This window comes from Athene cunicularia, assembly GCF_003259725.1.
Source record: "Athene cunicularia isolate RWA chromosome 1 unlocalized genomic scaffold, athCun1 chr1_part2, whole genome shotgun sequence".
Classification (NCBI taxonomy): domain Eukaryota; kingdom Metazoa; phylum Chordata; class Aves; order Strigiformes; family Strigidae; genus Athene; species Athene cunicularia.
In genome coordinates, this window is record NW_020799092.1 from 49,571,163 (window position 1) to 49,588,356 (window position 17,194).

Sequence of the window (17,194 nt, forward strand, 5' to 3'; positions counted from 1 at the left end):
TCTGCTAAAGAAATATCATATCCCTTCTGACTCACCAGAATGGATTTGGGTCACTGGCACAGTGCAGGAATGGTGTACATTTGCTGACAAATAAGTTCATAGTCAATTCTCGGTCAGTGAACCCTGCCTGGCAAATCAGGTGTAATTTATTCACATTCACTGCCTAACATAAAAAAACCTGTGCCCTGTGCTTCTTTGGGAGCCATAACAAAGCAAAATCCTGGGATTTCCGCAGCCAGTTTGGGGGTTTTTTTAGCTTCTATGCCATCTCTGTATAGTTGCCTCAACTCATACATTACAACTCTCGGAGTTCCTTATCTCCAGTCCTCAACTGTTTAATCTCAGTTTACATTTAATTAAGCCAAAATAGTTAATATAGTTTTGAAAGGCATTACAAGGGAGAGGAAGAGGCCACTGGAAAATTCTGTGCCTCATTCAAGAGCAATTGAAAGAGTGAAGGGAGATGCAGAGAAGGGTGCAATTGGGTGAGGGGGTAGAAAAACAAAAGAACCACTGGTCATCCGGGTCACATGCAGTATAAATGGGGTATTTTGAAGATAACAGCCACCTATAACTTCACAGTACCTTCAGCAAATGGGAGGAGGCCAAACAACAAAGCATGAAACCAGTTAACAGCAATTCCAACATAGTCTCAAACAGCGGCGTGTCCAAAATGGTTCATGTGAGGAATCATAATGTTTTCACTGCAAAGTCACTAAGTTTATCTTAAACATTTACCCTAATGGCTGATTAAATTTATCTTATATAGCTGATATTTGGGTTCAGGAAGATGCAGATCCACTTACAATCTATTTTGGCATCTCTACTGTGGGGATGCAGAGAAAGACGGTATGGGGGGTGCAGCGGCATTTAAACAAGCACTGTCATTTCTGCAGTGAATGTCTGATTGTGGCCTATGATTCTGGCCTTTGGTCTCCAAATATATTTAATCTGAGACATAGTCAAGACACTGTAGACAAGAGGTTCCTCAAGGTATCACATCAATAACCTGGGATTTTCACTTTGTTCTCACAGAAGCTGCACAAACAAACAAATGCAGAAACTGTTCTTTCAGCTGTTGTTTTTAATTACAATGCAGAGGAAAAGTTAAGTCAGCAGTTAATTGAATTGAGTCCACTAAAAGTCATTGCTCTTTAACAGCAAAATTATATGGCTTGAAGGCTTGTTAGATAAATTGTAGCATAAAAATCACCAGTAGGTCATTGATGATTTTAACGTTTCCTGTATGGATTTATTGGCTTCTTAAACAGGCAGCAGCTGTGTGTAACATTATTCTTCCAACATTTTTCAGGAGAATATTTTTATATTTGATGAAATTGTTCCTTGGAATAAGCTGCATCTTTACTCTGGGTTCTGTTGCGTTCACCAGAATTTCACTCCCAGATGCCTAGGGAAAAGTCCTTGGTGAGATGGGAGAAGCTAAAAACCACTGTCTGCTGCACACCACCACAGGTGCAAGAAGTAAAGCAATAATGTATCAGACTCTTACCAATAGCATGGGACTCTCACTGCTGCATTTCAAAGGTCTGTGGTCTATCTGATAGTACTGCTCAACCTCAAAGTTATCTTCAGTCTTACTTGAAATAGAAGTTGAGGTTTCTGAGTGCTATCAGTCAATTGTCATAATGTACCAACAGCTAAATAAAACTCATACCGATTTTGCTCTTTGCACAATGGACCATGGATAGCTGATCTCTAAACTTTCCAACCACATTACCACCAATAATGTAAAAATAATATAATATAGTAAGTATAATATATTAACAGTAATTAGGATACCTAACAGGACAACTAGAATAGGTGTAAAATGAATTGATGCTTTCCACTGTTACCTTTATAAAAAATAAACCGTATGTACAGCACCTATAAAGGATCGTACATGAAATTCAGCAGAACCCCGTACAATGGCATGATCCCGTACAATGATATAAGAGTAGCAGGCCTTCTAAAGTGGTATCAAATGGCAAAAAAAATCATAAAGGCAGGTTTAACTCAGACTAAAGAAAAGGGTGATTGCATGAGATCTGAAAAGGAGAGATTTATTGTATGAGGTGTAAAGATTGGGCAGAGGTCTAATAAGGACAGATGACACTTGAATACTACAAATGCATCTTCAAGAAGAGTTATGAAAATAAAGTACAGTTATGGGTTTTATATCTAGGAAAAAAACAGAGGTAACTGGACTTTGAATCTAAACAGAGTAACATTTTTGTGAGTTAGACACAATAGTATGAAAAAAATCAAATTGTCAGCAGTTGATAAGGTATTATTGCCTGTAAGTGTCAAAGAGAAGATCCTGTAGTGGTGACCAGCAATATTACATTTCAAGTAGCTTGAGAATAAAAAACGGTCCTCCCATCCCATTGAGGCTGGCATGAAGACAGTCACAAAACCACATAGCCATAAACCCTGCAAGTAAACTATTTCATGATCACTTCTGACCTTTTGAAATTGCATTCCTAACTAGAATAATAACTTGGAACTGTATAATTTCCTACAAAGGGAAATTTCAGGTAAGTGTTGCCTCTGAAACATGTAGATGATTTTACTGTTTCATTGATGAGTGATTACTCAGTATTTTAGCATCAAAACCAAGTGCTTATAGTAACAAAATACAAGTTTTCAGTTTTGTTAATGCGCTTCTAGACAAAAAATGATTGTGGTATTTTCAAACAAGTGTTTTCCAACCAAAAACATTTTGTCAGCAAATGTTTGACTAGCTGTAATGACTTTAATAATGAAAAGCGAACGGTTCATACATAGTAGCATTGAGATGTTATTCATTCTTTTGCAGAGTAAAAAAAATAAGACATTTAAATTACTTGAGTGCATGAGGAAGAAAGAAGAGAAGAAGTAATTATATACAAGGGAGTAGGTGCTATGCAAATATCTGGCTAGATTACAATCTACTTTGAGTAATTGATCACATCCTTTAGACTTCTATTCCAATGATCTGAGAAAAGGGGTTAAATAGGGGTTACGGTGTGCAGTCATGTGCTTATAGATGGCTAATGCAGAATCAAAGTTTATGTACTTAGGACAGACAGGCTGACAAACAGTGACAGGTTAAATAACACATGGTAAACATGTCAGAGGGCCATTCCCTGGCAATTACATCTCTGCAACATTAGGATATCTCCTAATGAGGGGATATCTCCTTGTTGACCCAGTGTCTCAGTTAACTGATCTTCTCCCAAATACATGCTACCTAGGTATGATTTGTTATATTAAAAAAAAAAAAAAAAAAAAAAAAAAAAAGAAAAAAAGCCACAAAAAATTGTTTCAGCCATTATTTGGAAAGATAACTGGGAAACATATGAACATACGCGCTAGTCAGCATGGATATATAAAGGGAAAATTGTGTTTAACTAACGTGATTAACTTCTTCATGGGAAAGACAATGAAAACTGACAGGTGTGAAGCAGGAGACATCTGAAGTTGACTACAAAGAGGCTTTTTGATTTAGCATCACATAAAAGACTGATATGTAACATCATTAAATTCAGTATAGATGGTGACATTTTACACTGGGGAAAAATGGTTCCTTAAATGAAATAAGAGAGCTGTATTAAATGGATATAAATTGAGGGATGTCATAAGAATTGTAATTAGGTATAGCATTTTTTCCAGTAATATATAAACACTTCATAACAGATGTGTATTTGTGCAAAGCAGAAAACAATTAAGGCTGAATTTTAGTGAAGAGAAAATGAATGGTTCAAAGTATTGAAAAAGATAGATACTTTATAGTAATTAATCTTAGATAACATTTATTATCAAAATTTATTCTCGCATTTCTGTGAAAATAATCAGAAAAAGGTTTTAAGAGTAATAACAGCAATTCAAATACATTGCTTGATACTTGTAAAAATTTGGAAAACAGTTTCTTTGCTATTTGCTTGCTTGGAAAGCAACATGTAAACGAACATCTACAACTTGGTATGCTCATTTGGCCTCGTATTAAAAGCAGACAAGTTAGAATGCAAAAGACACCAAGCATAGATAATGACAGTGTATCTCACATCTGAGGAGCTTCTAATCTACAGCAACAATAATTCTTTCCGTGTTAGTCTGTAAGCTATGAAAAGAAGAAAAAGAGGATTTCTTATATGCAGTCCTGTATTTTTATCACAGCGCAGTTTTATGCATACAGCCTTGCACCCCATGATACTCTGAATTCCATCACTCTTAAAATATTTAAGGGATAACCTCAGTCTTAAGTGAAAGCTTAACAGTATTAACACATGCTTGAAATAGCGTTCCATGTCACGAAAAAGCCAGTACACCAAGACAATGAACAGTATTCTAATTTGAAAAGAAGTATTCCTAATATAGATAATGATCTTTTCACTAGTTTTGACTTATGAGTTCTGCAAGTCAAATGCCCAAATTGGGTAAGACACAAAACAAAGGTGAGATAGAACTTTAATTTTTATATTTGACTTCATAAAACTTGTGTAACTCTATGGTTAGGACAAAAAATATTAATGTTGGTTGGTACTGCTTATAAAATAGTTAATTTCCAAAGACATGAGTACCCTCCTACTGTTTATAATAATTCTGACTAAAATTAGCTCCAACAGAAGCTATTCAGAAAATTTAATCATATGGTTTCAGCCAGATCCTTCTCAGACATAACTTTCAAAGTAGAATTATAAGCCCCTGCGTCTACGGCATTGACCCAACCAGACTTCTCACCAGTTTTTGGGCAACTACAAACCCTTTATTTTCAACAGTTAAATGCTGCATGGCCTCTGAGTTCTCCCATGGCCCGTGGGAGTCAGTCACCCCCCAAGGCAGAGGTCAGCATCCCAGTGTCCATTCCATGCCTAAGCCTTCACTGAAGCTCACACATGCGTTCAGTTTTGCCAACATCTCTGGAAGGGCCCTTTTTGTTCACAGAATCTGTGTGTGTATAATGGATGGAAAACCTTAAGATTAAATACAGCAGTTAGGGCCTCTTTTAGACAAAATAGTGACAAAGATGATACTAATTTTTTATGCTTTAGCCACGTGTACAGCTAGGCAGCCTTGGGCCAGCTGATGCAAAACCTAGAAGCAATTCTGCAGCAGAATGCAAGGACTCAACCCCAGGTCACAGAGTGGGCCCTCCCTCCTGCCCCACAAACCTCCTAGTCCTCACTGTGCTCAGCTTAAGTGCCATGGCCTCTGATATACAAAATAAAATCCCCAGTATTTAGGTCTAAAAATGGGTACATTCAAAAATAGGAGCTTATAATCTTTACCCAGAAGATGCCTAAATATACACGGACTTGAGATTTTGTGGATCCTAGTCTTACCCCAGTATAAGGGCCTGTAGGTAAGGGCTGTAGATGTTCCTCTGAAAGATCTAGGAATATTATTTCTTCACCACCTTCTCTCAACTCAGGCAACTCTCTCCCTTGAGATTCAATACACATTATAAAGCCTATTACATGGAAAATTCCCAGTCACAACATCATTAAAAATTGGTTTGATGTTGCAGCATAGTTTACACAGACCTGTCATCAGGAACTTCATTCCAGAATACTAGAATCAACTCATAGGATAATTCAGGTTGGAAAGATCTCAGGAGGTCTCTAGTCCAACCTCCTGCTCAGACCAGGTTGCTCAGGGCTTTTATCCAGTTGGGTCTTGAAAACCTCGATGGAGACTGCACAGCCTCTCTGGGAAGCCTCTTCCACTGACTGACTGTCCTCATGGGAAAATTTTTTTTTTCTTCTGTCCAGTCTGAATCCCTTGTTTCAATTTACACCTATTGCCTCTTGTTCTATCTCCATGCTCTGCTGTGGAGAGTCTGACTCTGCCTTCTTGCTAATCTCCTCATAGGTAGTGGGAGGTTATTGGTTGCCCCCTGAAGCTGTGTCTGTTTCAGGATTAATAAACCCAGTTCCTCCAGTTTCTCCTCACTGGGCAAGTGCTCCAATCCCTGACCAGCTTGGAGGCCTCTGCTGAACTCACTCCAGTTTGTCAATCTGTTTCTTGCATTGGTGGGCTTAAAATTGGATGCAGTATCTAGATGTGGACTAACAAGTGCTGAGAAATGGGGAATGATCCCTTCCCACAGTCCAAAGGCTGCACCCCTGTTCACACCAGAGGCAAGTGGCTGTCCTTGCTGCCAGGGCACACAGCTGCCTACTGGCGCCCAGGGAGGGCCATTCCCAGAGACCTGCTCCCCAGCCTGGGCTGCTGCAGGGGTGCTGCCCTCCTGGGGACAGCAATTCGCATTTGTTCTTGCTGAATCTCACAAGGTCCCCTTAATTCTTGTTAGTTCCATAGCTTGTCCTTTTTGGGAAGGGGTGCAACATCTGCTTTTCTCCAGTTGTTACCGACCTCTAAGTCTCTGGGACCTTTCAAAGATGACAGATAATAGAGAACCATGTTTTATACATGAGGACATAGTTAACTACAATTTGCTCCTATTTGTTACAGGAAAAAAAAAAAAAAAAAGCTTTAGCAACGTTAGGGAAACATTTTTTTCAGAGACCTCAAACACAGTGTGTGAAAGCTTAGCTCCCTGGAAGCCTCTGACAAAGTTTTCATTGCATCCAGAGGGAAATGTAATGGCATTTATAGTTCTGTCAGGACTTGGGTTTCCTTGCTCTGAAGCTGCATATGTCAAAGTAATGGAAAGCAACTTTTATTTTTTGATATGTACCTGTCTTTGCTCTAAGTGTGACTCAAAGGCCACTGTCAATGAAAAGATTATAGTTTCTTTAGTGTACATTAGATCAGATATTTAATATGAAAATTTCTGTAACTTCAGAATCAAGCTAATCAAGGGAAAAATAAAAAATCTGCAGGGAGCTTCTAGCTGCTGTACAAAGTTAAGAGGATTAGTACTGCTGTACTGTGCTCTATAGATCTCTGCTATTTTGCATTATTTTAATTGCAAGAACAGAGGAAATTTTCAGAAGAGATTAAATTGATGCAACAGGTCATTTTTTCTAATTAATCTTAGGAAACTATGCAGGTTTTATTGCTGCAGGAACACTTGGGCTAAGCATATTTATTTTACTTTGTCTAAATCTAAAAGTTACTTTATTTGAAATTGTCTTTCTACCTGACAATCAAAGAAATCGTGGGTTCCTGTAGGGATTAAGTCAGGAAGCAGTTTTTAACAACAACAAATTGAAACGTTTACACAAGGAAGTGTTGCTTTTATAAGTGATGGGAAACTTCAAATTTGATTACAAGCAACCTTTGGCTTCCTATCTGTTCAACAATAGGCCATGTTGTTAAGGGCAATTTCCATGCACAGCATGTGGGTCCCATTTTTCCATCCTTAGACATGGTTGTTTACTGTTCAGAACTGTTTATGCATTTTAATCAGGCTTATTCAGCGGCCCTTAATAAATCACCACTAAGTGAATGTACCAAAACAAGCACTATTATACAGGATTTGTTCCCCTTATGCAGTATTTGCCGCCCTCAGGTTCCACTGGATATAAAAATAAAGAGTAAATGGGTAACTGAGTCAAAAGAATAATTATAAGACATATGATTTTAATGCCTTTTGCTGAGCCGTTGCCTCCAGCAACTTCCGCTAGCTACAGGAGCCTGCCTTTAAATTCAGCATGGGCCAGAATGACTTAACAATTGGAACCTGCCTTCAGCTCATGGCACTGGCAGGCTTTTTGATGGGATGAAGCTGACAGCCCAGTTCCTGCCTGGCAGACGTTCACATGAGACAAGGCTGAAGTCATATAGATAAGCACTTAAACATTCAGGTATCTTGGGGTCTGGAAACAACAGAGGAGAGCACTGTTGGTAAGAAATTGGTACACAGAAGTAAATACATCTTTCTGGTTATTCATATCAGGAATAACCAGAAAAATATTTTTTTCAGTAGTCTAGTGAACAAAAAATTTCCAGAGAAATTTTAATAAATGCTAATGGTTGCTCTGATAACTCTAGTTCATAAATAGAAAGAATTTCCAGAAATGAAGTTATTTAATTTTCAATAAAGGAGTATTCAATCTTGAAAGATTTTTCCAATCCTGCTTTAATGGATTTTACTGGATTACTATCCCTTCCTGTGAAAAACAGGGGAATTTTATAGACCTATAGATCATGTGCAGGAAAGATGTGACACACATGGCATGGTGCCCCACACATGTCAAAGAGTTATGTCCAGGAAAAACAAAACACAACAACAATAAAGGCTTGTACCATGTAGGGCAGAGTTCCCCAGAAACTACTACTGAAATGCAAAATAGCATTTTGGAGATTGTTTAGCAGAATCCTTACCTCAGTCTGTCAGTTTGCCCCATTGAAGCCACTAGGGGAAATTAGGGTGGGTAGATTTGAACCCTATTCTCTTTGCTTGCAGAAATCCTGCTTTCCTTTGGGTCAGTGTGCTGGGTCAGGCTGCCCAGTCTCCATGTTGCTCATAGCAATAAAAGCTTTGTCTGGCAGTCAGCAGCCATGCAAGATTCCCCACCTACTCTCCTGCTGGACCATAACCCCTACTGCAGCTTTGCAGACCTTTTCTTCTAACCGCCCCACCCCCCCAAATTGTTTGTGAAGCATTTATGCTTGTTTCCTAAGAAGCAGGGTATTTGGAGGTTTTGCTTCAATCTGTTATTGTTTACCATGATAATGAAAGGTTCCTTTGTGAGCAGAAAAATTGCCACAACATAGCAAAATTCTATAGTGAGATTTCCTTTGGGATATTATATGGCCTAGTTCTCCCAAAGCCTAACTAATATGAATAGTCATCTTGACTTTAGTGGTGCTCAGCTACCATGATCAGCACGGAATGTAACCTTTGAGCTAGCTGGATCAGGTACACTCGAACTTTTCAAGAATGCCACACTGAAATACTACTATTTTCTTCAGTAACACCTTGGCTAGACCTACACAAAAGATGGTCCCTGAATTGTGCAAAGTGCTCGATTACTAATATCAAACAGGCAATTGCACCATTCTTCCTTTGAAAATAGATTACAGTCATTCCACCTGCAGAAAGAGAAAAGATGTTGTCCTTGGATAAATGAATGGCTATATTCAACAACAATGCTGTTTTATTTGTTTGTTATTAAGCAAAATGTGGCCGAAACTGTTTCTTGTGCACCATTTGCAAAGCATGTCCAGATTAGACCACATTGTCCTCATTGCTCTGAATTTAGATTTCTTTTTTGTTATTGTGCTAACAGCCTTGCTTCTCTCAGTCAAAAAAATAAAATCTCCATGATGTTTTATAATGGTGTGCAGTGAAGAGAAACTGCCACAGGAAACCAGTCCAGTGCTTTCCATGCAGTGTTACCTGAGCGGGACTTTTGCTTGACTGACAGACCATGTAATTGTATTGTAAATGTTGCATTGAGACCTAGCTGTCAAGATTTTATTTCTTTCACAACTGCAGAAGCTATTTGTGTTTTTCTTTGCCTTGAAATTTCATTATACTACCTAACACTTCAGTTAGGAAGTGCCAGAGTCATCCAAGCCAGCCATTTGGGACCTAAAAAAATTGTGAACCTTCACTCCTTGAGGGTAAAACGCTTCTGAATGTGGTAAGCCACTTCATGTGCTCCCTGCATTACATTACAAAGTTTAAAATAAATTAATGATGTCAATATCTGGGAAAATAGTCTCTTTTTCATACATCTCCTCATTTGATTTTCTGCTATTTTTTGGGCAAAAATTACTTTGAATGTTTAAGGAACAATGTTTAAAAAAATAACTGAAGTTGTTCTTTTCAAAGGAAGCATGAAGAGGGTATGCACCCTCGGATATGATGGTGACTGATACTTCTTTTAATAGCATTATCTGCATGTGTCTTATTGTAGGGCCCTTCTAGGTACAGTAAAGAAACTAGTACAGTGATTGAAACATATGTAGGGCATAGAAAAAGACTATCCATCTGTCCCAGTTATTTTGAGACAGACTCACCCGTGCTGGAGCAGTGCAGCAGCATGCTGTACCCTCTGACCTGAAGATGTTAAAGCTTTGGAAACTGTGGAAGCAGCCATAAAATAGGTAATAGGGGGAAGATGGACTGTGGGAGAGAATGGACAGAGGAAGCCTCCTGGAAAGGGAGGGAAATAAAGAAAACTGTGAGCCTCTCACCTTCTTTAAACTACTTATATCTATAAATTGTTAGAAGGACATTTAATAATTTAGTTTTTTGCTAAAAATACTGTCTGAAACTATGATCTGTGAGAGGATCACAGTGCTCTGACCATAGAAAAAGCTGGTACTTTTGAGCAGTACATGGATTTCAGCTGGTTAATCCACTATTGAAAAACATTCCTTAAAACAATTACACAAGTCTCTAACACCATCACTTTCCCAAGAGGAAAAGGTACACCACAGAAGTTGTGTGAAATACCCAGGACATTCAGAAAACAGTTGATCTGTTTTTTATATCACCAGATGCCTCAAGTATCAGCACTGCCGTAAATTATACCAAGGTATAGAAGATAATGCTGGACAGACTATTGGATAAGCTCTGTATTTCACATCAGCAAAGTTGTAAGTATGATTTATTCTTAGTAATATAAGTCATCTTCTGTGAAATCACTGTATGTTTTATATACTGCTTTCTGAATCCTTTGTATCAGACCGGGAGCAGTAGATCTTGCTACTGTCTAATTAAATGTGAATTACGAGTTGCATTATATAAGCTCTCTTTCACATGCTCCACTTTATTCCCAATATGTCACAGAGGTGAAAAAAAATCCAAACTATGAAAATGAAATTTCCAAGTAAAATCCTGTAGGACTGAAGATTTCCATGTGTGGTTTCTGCAGGGAAAAGCATAGTTTTAAAAGTCTGAGTCACATCCATATAGATAGCTTTCAACATGTGTTGAAATCATGCACAAAAGTCAGGGTATATGCTGCAGTAAGATTTTGTTCACATCTGTAACATAACTTGACAGGGAACCAATTTCTTTTTACACTTCAACATTTCACTTCTGTGTATTTTTTTGCAACTTGCTGAGATCTAATGCCAAGCCAGATTTGACGGAAATTACTTCAGTCATTTGAAACTGAGCTCTTGAAGCTTTTTATGGAACTGGATTGAGAGAATGCTAATTCCATCTGTGTTTGTTCAGAATGATGGTGATGCCCAAGCATAGCAAGAGTTTCCTGGTGAATGGTTAAGTTCAGCTGAGAGTGCTGTGAAATGCTTTAGCTAAATCTAGACTTCTCAAAAGCCTGACTAACCTGGCAAAGTTTATATTGCTTTCAAGGATGTCAGGACTGTAAAAAACCCCAAAAAACCCAGCAGGAGGTAGGAAGAGAAGTAAGTGTCAAGGCAAACTGCCTCCTCAGAAATTAAAATGGCAACAACAGGGTGCCCCAAATCTTCTAATGTTGTGGGCTGTATGCCAGTTTTGCTCCTCCTTCATAAGGCAGCTGTGGCTTGCAAGGATTTGGGAGGCTTGCAAGTGGCTTGTGTGGGCAGCTACAGCGGAAGCCCATATCCAGTGCAAGCCCACCCAGGCTCTCCTTGAGGCTGTCCCTTGCTGCCGCAGGCAGAGCAAGACAGCAGAGTCGTTTCCTACTCTGTTTTCTGAACACTGCCTATGTCACCCAATACACAGAAAATATTTCCAAGCAAAATGGAGAACTGTGACAGGACCCCAGCCTGTCCAGAATGCACAAATCTAATCTTCCTCTCCCTCCACACCCTGCTCTTTACTGGAAACAGATACCAAAGGCTTCCCCAGGCTGCCTGTGGGAGATTCAGTCATAAAGAGATGCAGGTAACATCCTGCAAGTCTGCACAATGCAATTTACCACAACATGTTTTGGTGTAAGCCACGCTTCAGAAGTCAGCTTATAACAGATTCATGTCTCACATCATGCAGGTGCCATATTTTTTATTTGAACTGTGTCCTAAACTTCATGGTACACAAAGCAGCAGGTGTAAGCCAGAATAGTTTGGGGATGGCACAAGAATATAGAAATAAAATTATGGTCAAAACTTAAATCTGTCTCACAGAGCTGGAGCTTTGTTCCTAGTTTGCTAGGTACCGTGCTACTTTTATCACCACTGTTCTGTGGTTTCTCTGGGTTGGGGCTAACCAGGGTGGTTTGTACCCAGGTTAGCATAACCTGACAGTGAGTTGCTTTCTCAGGCCAGGACACTCAGCCTCCCCACATATGATCATCACCAAAATGTTAAGAGAGCGATTTTTAAGTGGGGAGAGGAAATTTAGAGCAAAATCTGCCTAAAAGTCTACAGCGGCTCTGTAGTGATGACACGGCCCAGCCTGAGCTTGCCAAGCTTGGTATTATTTTGAAGAATGTACTTCTGCAGACTGTTGTCTACCATGCTCAGGTCAGACGAAACAGTGTGAGAACCTATGTCCAAGAGTGCGAAAATGCATCTTACTTAGAAAATGGTGGATAATTATGTTAATAGAAGTTAATTTTTGATGCCTAAGTCCAGGTCATTTTTTGCCAGAGAACTTCAGGATCAGTCTCAAGAAGTGCATGTATGCTCTGACAGGATTTGGGTATTATTCCTTTGGCTAGAACATGTCACTCCAAAGCTTACAAGCAGAAAAACAGAGAGCATGGCATTATTTTTTTCTGGAAAAGCAAGGGAATAATTAATAACTGAGTTCAAATAGACATCTCTAAAGTGTCATACACAGAATCCAGTAAAATTATGACTGGGTAGAGCTGCCTTTATCACGCCTGAGCAAAGAGAGCATTAGAAAAGACCTGTATTCAATTACCTCATCTCTGTCTCCTGCAAGCATGCAACTGTTTCCCTATCAAGATCCTAATTCTTGGCTATATGGAATAAAATGGCAGTAATACAGTTTAAGCATCTAAGGCTGACAAAGAGGAACATTATTTGGAAGCATGGGTCACATCATGTGAGGTCTTCAGACACGGCAAGTGTGCTGAAGATTTTAATGAAATTAATTAGTAATAAGTAATTGATTTTAATGATTTTAATAAAATGTAAAGAGTATTCAGGTGACTAATTTATCTTCTTAAACCACTTTTAGGCATTTTATCCATGCTGATTGGAGGTGCCTTTGGGAAAACCTGCAGTCAGGAACAGCGCAGTGTGAATTTGTTCTGGGCTATGTAGGGCTTTTCCCCTATTTACATGCTTCTTTTGAATTACAAGGCTTTTCAGCTGCTACTGTCACAAGGTCCTGGAAAATACATCTTCTCTTGAGATATCTATGCTACTGGTTTCCAACTCAGCCTATGCAGTAAAATAAAGGAGCCTCACCATTATCCTCTGGATACCTGGGTGTAATTTAGTAGAGTGCAGAGCTAAACCTTAGCTGGTTAAACCTTAAGCAGCTTTCTTAGCCAGGTAGGTTCTCCTTGTCAAAAAGTGCTTGCAGAAAAATTACATCTGGCAAATAATGTAGATGCCAATTGATTCTGGTAGAGTGTAAAATAAGGAAATTAATAAAATAATTGTTTCTGCTGTTTGGATTTTGTGGTTGACTGCTGCAGCTTATGACTAGTCATGTATTTGGCGGCTTTAGAAGAAAGTAAGTAAAACATCAAAAAGTTAGTGAGAAATTACTGTCAAGAAGGTTAAGAGTAACATCTGATGGCTAATATGCACACTTACCCTTAAGCAATGGGAAGGTTAGTAAGAAAAGTTTGAACTAATGGCAGGATTCAGCATAATGTGAATTGCTAATGGAAGAAGCTGCAAGGGAGAGATCCCCCAGCTCAAGGATGGAAATACCATCTCAAAAAGGGCAGAGCTGATATAGAAGAGGGGTCATTAGGGAGACTTTGATTTAGTTGCACAGGTCTTATGCTTGGTATGTTAAATAAATTGTTTGTCTTGGCAGTAAGACTGTACCCAGGACTTCCAGTAGGGAAGGCATTACAGAGTGCTAAGCATTTCATGTATGTTCCATTTTTTAAGCTCTGCAACCCAAGAAGTGTATCTTTATGTTTTCCAATCACTCGATGCAAGCCAAGATACCCAGTTAAGGCAAACTTTCTTCTTTAGTCTGGTTAATGCAAAAGTAAATTAATAAATTGGCAAAATACAAATACAGAGTAAGTATCTTCAAAGTTTGCAATACCAAAGAAATGAGTTATTCACCATTTGAATATTATCTCTACTTATTGTATGTATCCAGGTAACACACATACAGACTTTCCAGGTCCTTGGCTAAGGATCTGTTTGTCACACATTTCCAGGCTGCATTCACCAGAAAGGATCTGAGTTTAGGGATGCCACTTGTTTTTAGACTCAAATCAGTTAATACTCCAGATCTGAATGAGGCACCTATACTTTCTTGCACTGTGAGTTTCAGCTTTTGACAGGTAACATATTTTGGGCCTGACTGCACCCGATTATCAACATGCCCAGAGGATGAACAGAATTTGTTGGCTACTGCTCAGCAGGGCTACGGACATGTGTCTTAGAGACGAAGAGCTCAGAGGCTGCCCTGGTTTAATGAGCTCATTCAGCCATTCTACTCTACCTCCCTTACTTAAGATCACACAACCAGTTTTAGATCTGAAGTGGGAATCTCTTGAAAAAGAATATTTTCTGTTTTATTTAAAACCTGGATGAGTTCTCTGATCTGGTGTACAGTGCTTTGTTGGTACAGCTATGAGCACCAAGCCAGGGTATGAGAGGCCACTGATAGATAAAGATGGGAGAGAGTAAGGGAACTGCTTAAACACATATTACAATTAATGGGTTGAACCCTGAAACTACATATGAAACCTGACATGAACTGTTAACCCATCACGTGGCAACCGATCACTCTCTTCCATGGATCAGAGCAAACTGTCAAATGCTACGTGTTGCACTTATATTTCACAGAAATGTGCAACTTCCTAATCATACTTTACTAAACTACACAGCTGAGATTAACACAATAGTAGTCACATTGGCATGAGAAATGGCTTTGGAGGAAAACAAACCCCAAGCCTGTCTTTGAAGGCTACTGTCTTTGACAACCATCTTTTCCTTGGTGAATACCTTTTATTCATGCAGCACAGCTGGATGGACTAACTGTACTTTCCCAAGTGTTGAATTATGGTGTCCAGTGTCTCAGGTCCTTGGGAACTCTGTAAGAACTTGGTCAGTGAAAGGAAAGACAGAATAAATCCTTGAGTGTGAATAAATTTATGGGGGTAATTGGAACGGCAGCTACTTGCAGTGCTCAAAAGCAAGTGCCTTTCTGGAAGACTTGCTTCTTTCCCTTAGAAACATGATAAATATGTATTTCTGCATCTTACTGTTACAGCGATGCATATTCTATCCTTTTCTATGGCAAGAGGCAATTCCAGTCTCAAAATACTCACAGGGAAAATACTTGCATTATTATCTAGAGTTTATAAAGATAAAGGACTTCATATCTGTAAATACAGTGTGTGTTGGGCTTGTGTGTGTGGCAGGGGTTTTTGGTAGTGGAGGAGGGGGCGATCGTGGTTGCCCCTGTGAGAAGCTTCTTGAAGCTCCAAGTCAGACCCACCTCTGGCCAAAGCCGAGCCAATTAACAATGGTGGCTGCACCTCTGTGATAACCTATTTAAGAAGGGGAATCTGGGAGGAGGAGTTAGGAGTTAGGAGTTGTGAGGAGGGGTTGTGAGGGAGACACCTATGCAAACACCAAGGTCAGTGAAGAAAGGAGGAGGAGGGCAGGAGGTGTGCCAGGGCAGAGACTCTCCTGCCATCTCATGGTGAGAGGGCAGGCTGTGTCCCTGCAGCTCACAGAGGTCAGTGGTGGAGCAGATGCTGACCTGCAGCCCATGGACGACCCCACTCCAGAGCAGGTGGCTGTACCTGAAGAAGGCTGGGACTCTGTGGGAAACCCCCCATTGCTGTAGTCTGGTGCTGAGAGGACTGTAACATGAGGGAGGGACCCATGCTAGAGAAGCTTGGAATGGCTGCTGCCTATGGGAAACACACTGGAAAAAGTACCTGGAGGAGTCTCTTGTGAGAGGGGCTCCATGCTGGAGCAGGGAAAGAATGCGAGGAGTCCTCTCCCTGAGGAGGAAGGAGCAGTGGGACTGACCGCCTCCCCCCACCTCGCCCTGTGCTGCTGCTAGGTAGGAGGTAGAGAAATCTGGAGCAAAACTTAGTCTGGGAAGAAGGGAGGGTGAAGGGAAAGTGTTTTTATGATGTGGTAATGCTTCTCACTGTGCTACTCTGTTTAAGTGTTGGCAGTATTAGTGTTTGAATTAAATTGATGTGTTTTTTTCCCCTAATGAGTCTGTCTTTTACCCGTGAGCATAATGGGTGGACAATCCCTCCCTGTCCTTATCTTGATTCCCAAGTCTTTTGCTTTATTTTCTCCTTCCCATACCTGAGGGGGAAGGGGGAAGTGAGCATCTGACTGGTGCTCATTTGCCCTCTGGGCTCAAATCATGGACAAAGTGCTTAAACTGTGGAAATCCTTTAAGCTGAGAACAGTCAGAGAACGGGAGCATATCTGGTAAAAACTATCAGATACACTCATCTTGGTCTTATTCTTCCTCATACAGCCACGGCTGAAGACAGGTGAGACTACGTGGGCCCCTTGTGTGAAACATTATCAACCCTTAGGTTCCTGTCCACCACAGACAACATCATCTTGGTGCCAACCGAGCAAGAGCCCAAACTCTGGCAGGATCGATCTACCCAAGGACATGAAGGAAGCCTTGGGACACCCAAACACTTAATTCACATGTCCCAAGGTATTATTTAGTACCGCAGTAGTTAAACTATCCTTTTCGTTTGCTGTCCCGAGGACATGTATGATTTTACTTCTCCAGCTAGCGTTAGCTATGAACCGCCCTGAAGTTCAAAGGGTTATGTCCCTACTGCTGTACAAAAATAAGGGACACACTGGCTCCAGAGGATTTTTCAAGTAATATCCCTCAGATTAGACTGGTGAGCTGCTTTGAAATAAAAGTATTTCTCTGGAAAACAGAGAGATGCTTTCAGGTCTTTGGGAACAGCATCCAATTTTAACTTTCTGCATGTGTTTTTGAACTGGAAAAGGAGATATCTTTGCCACATTGCACGGTAAGAAAATAAATGACAATACAGGCAAGGAAGTAGCAACGGACAGTTACCCCTGCCAAAGGATGTTTATGCCGACAGAAAGCATTGTCCCACGTCTCACGGAAAACATGATTAACAGCGCCGTGCTGATCTTAATCAGATTTATTAAGACAAATGTTGAAAATCCAGCGAGTGTGTGTGTAGGGGTAACTCTGTCTCTC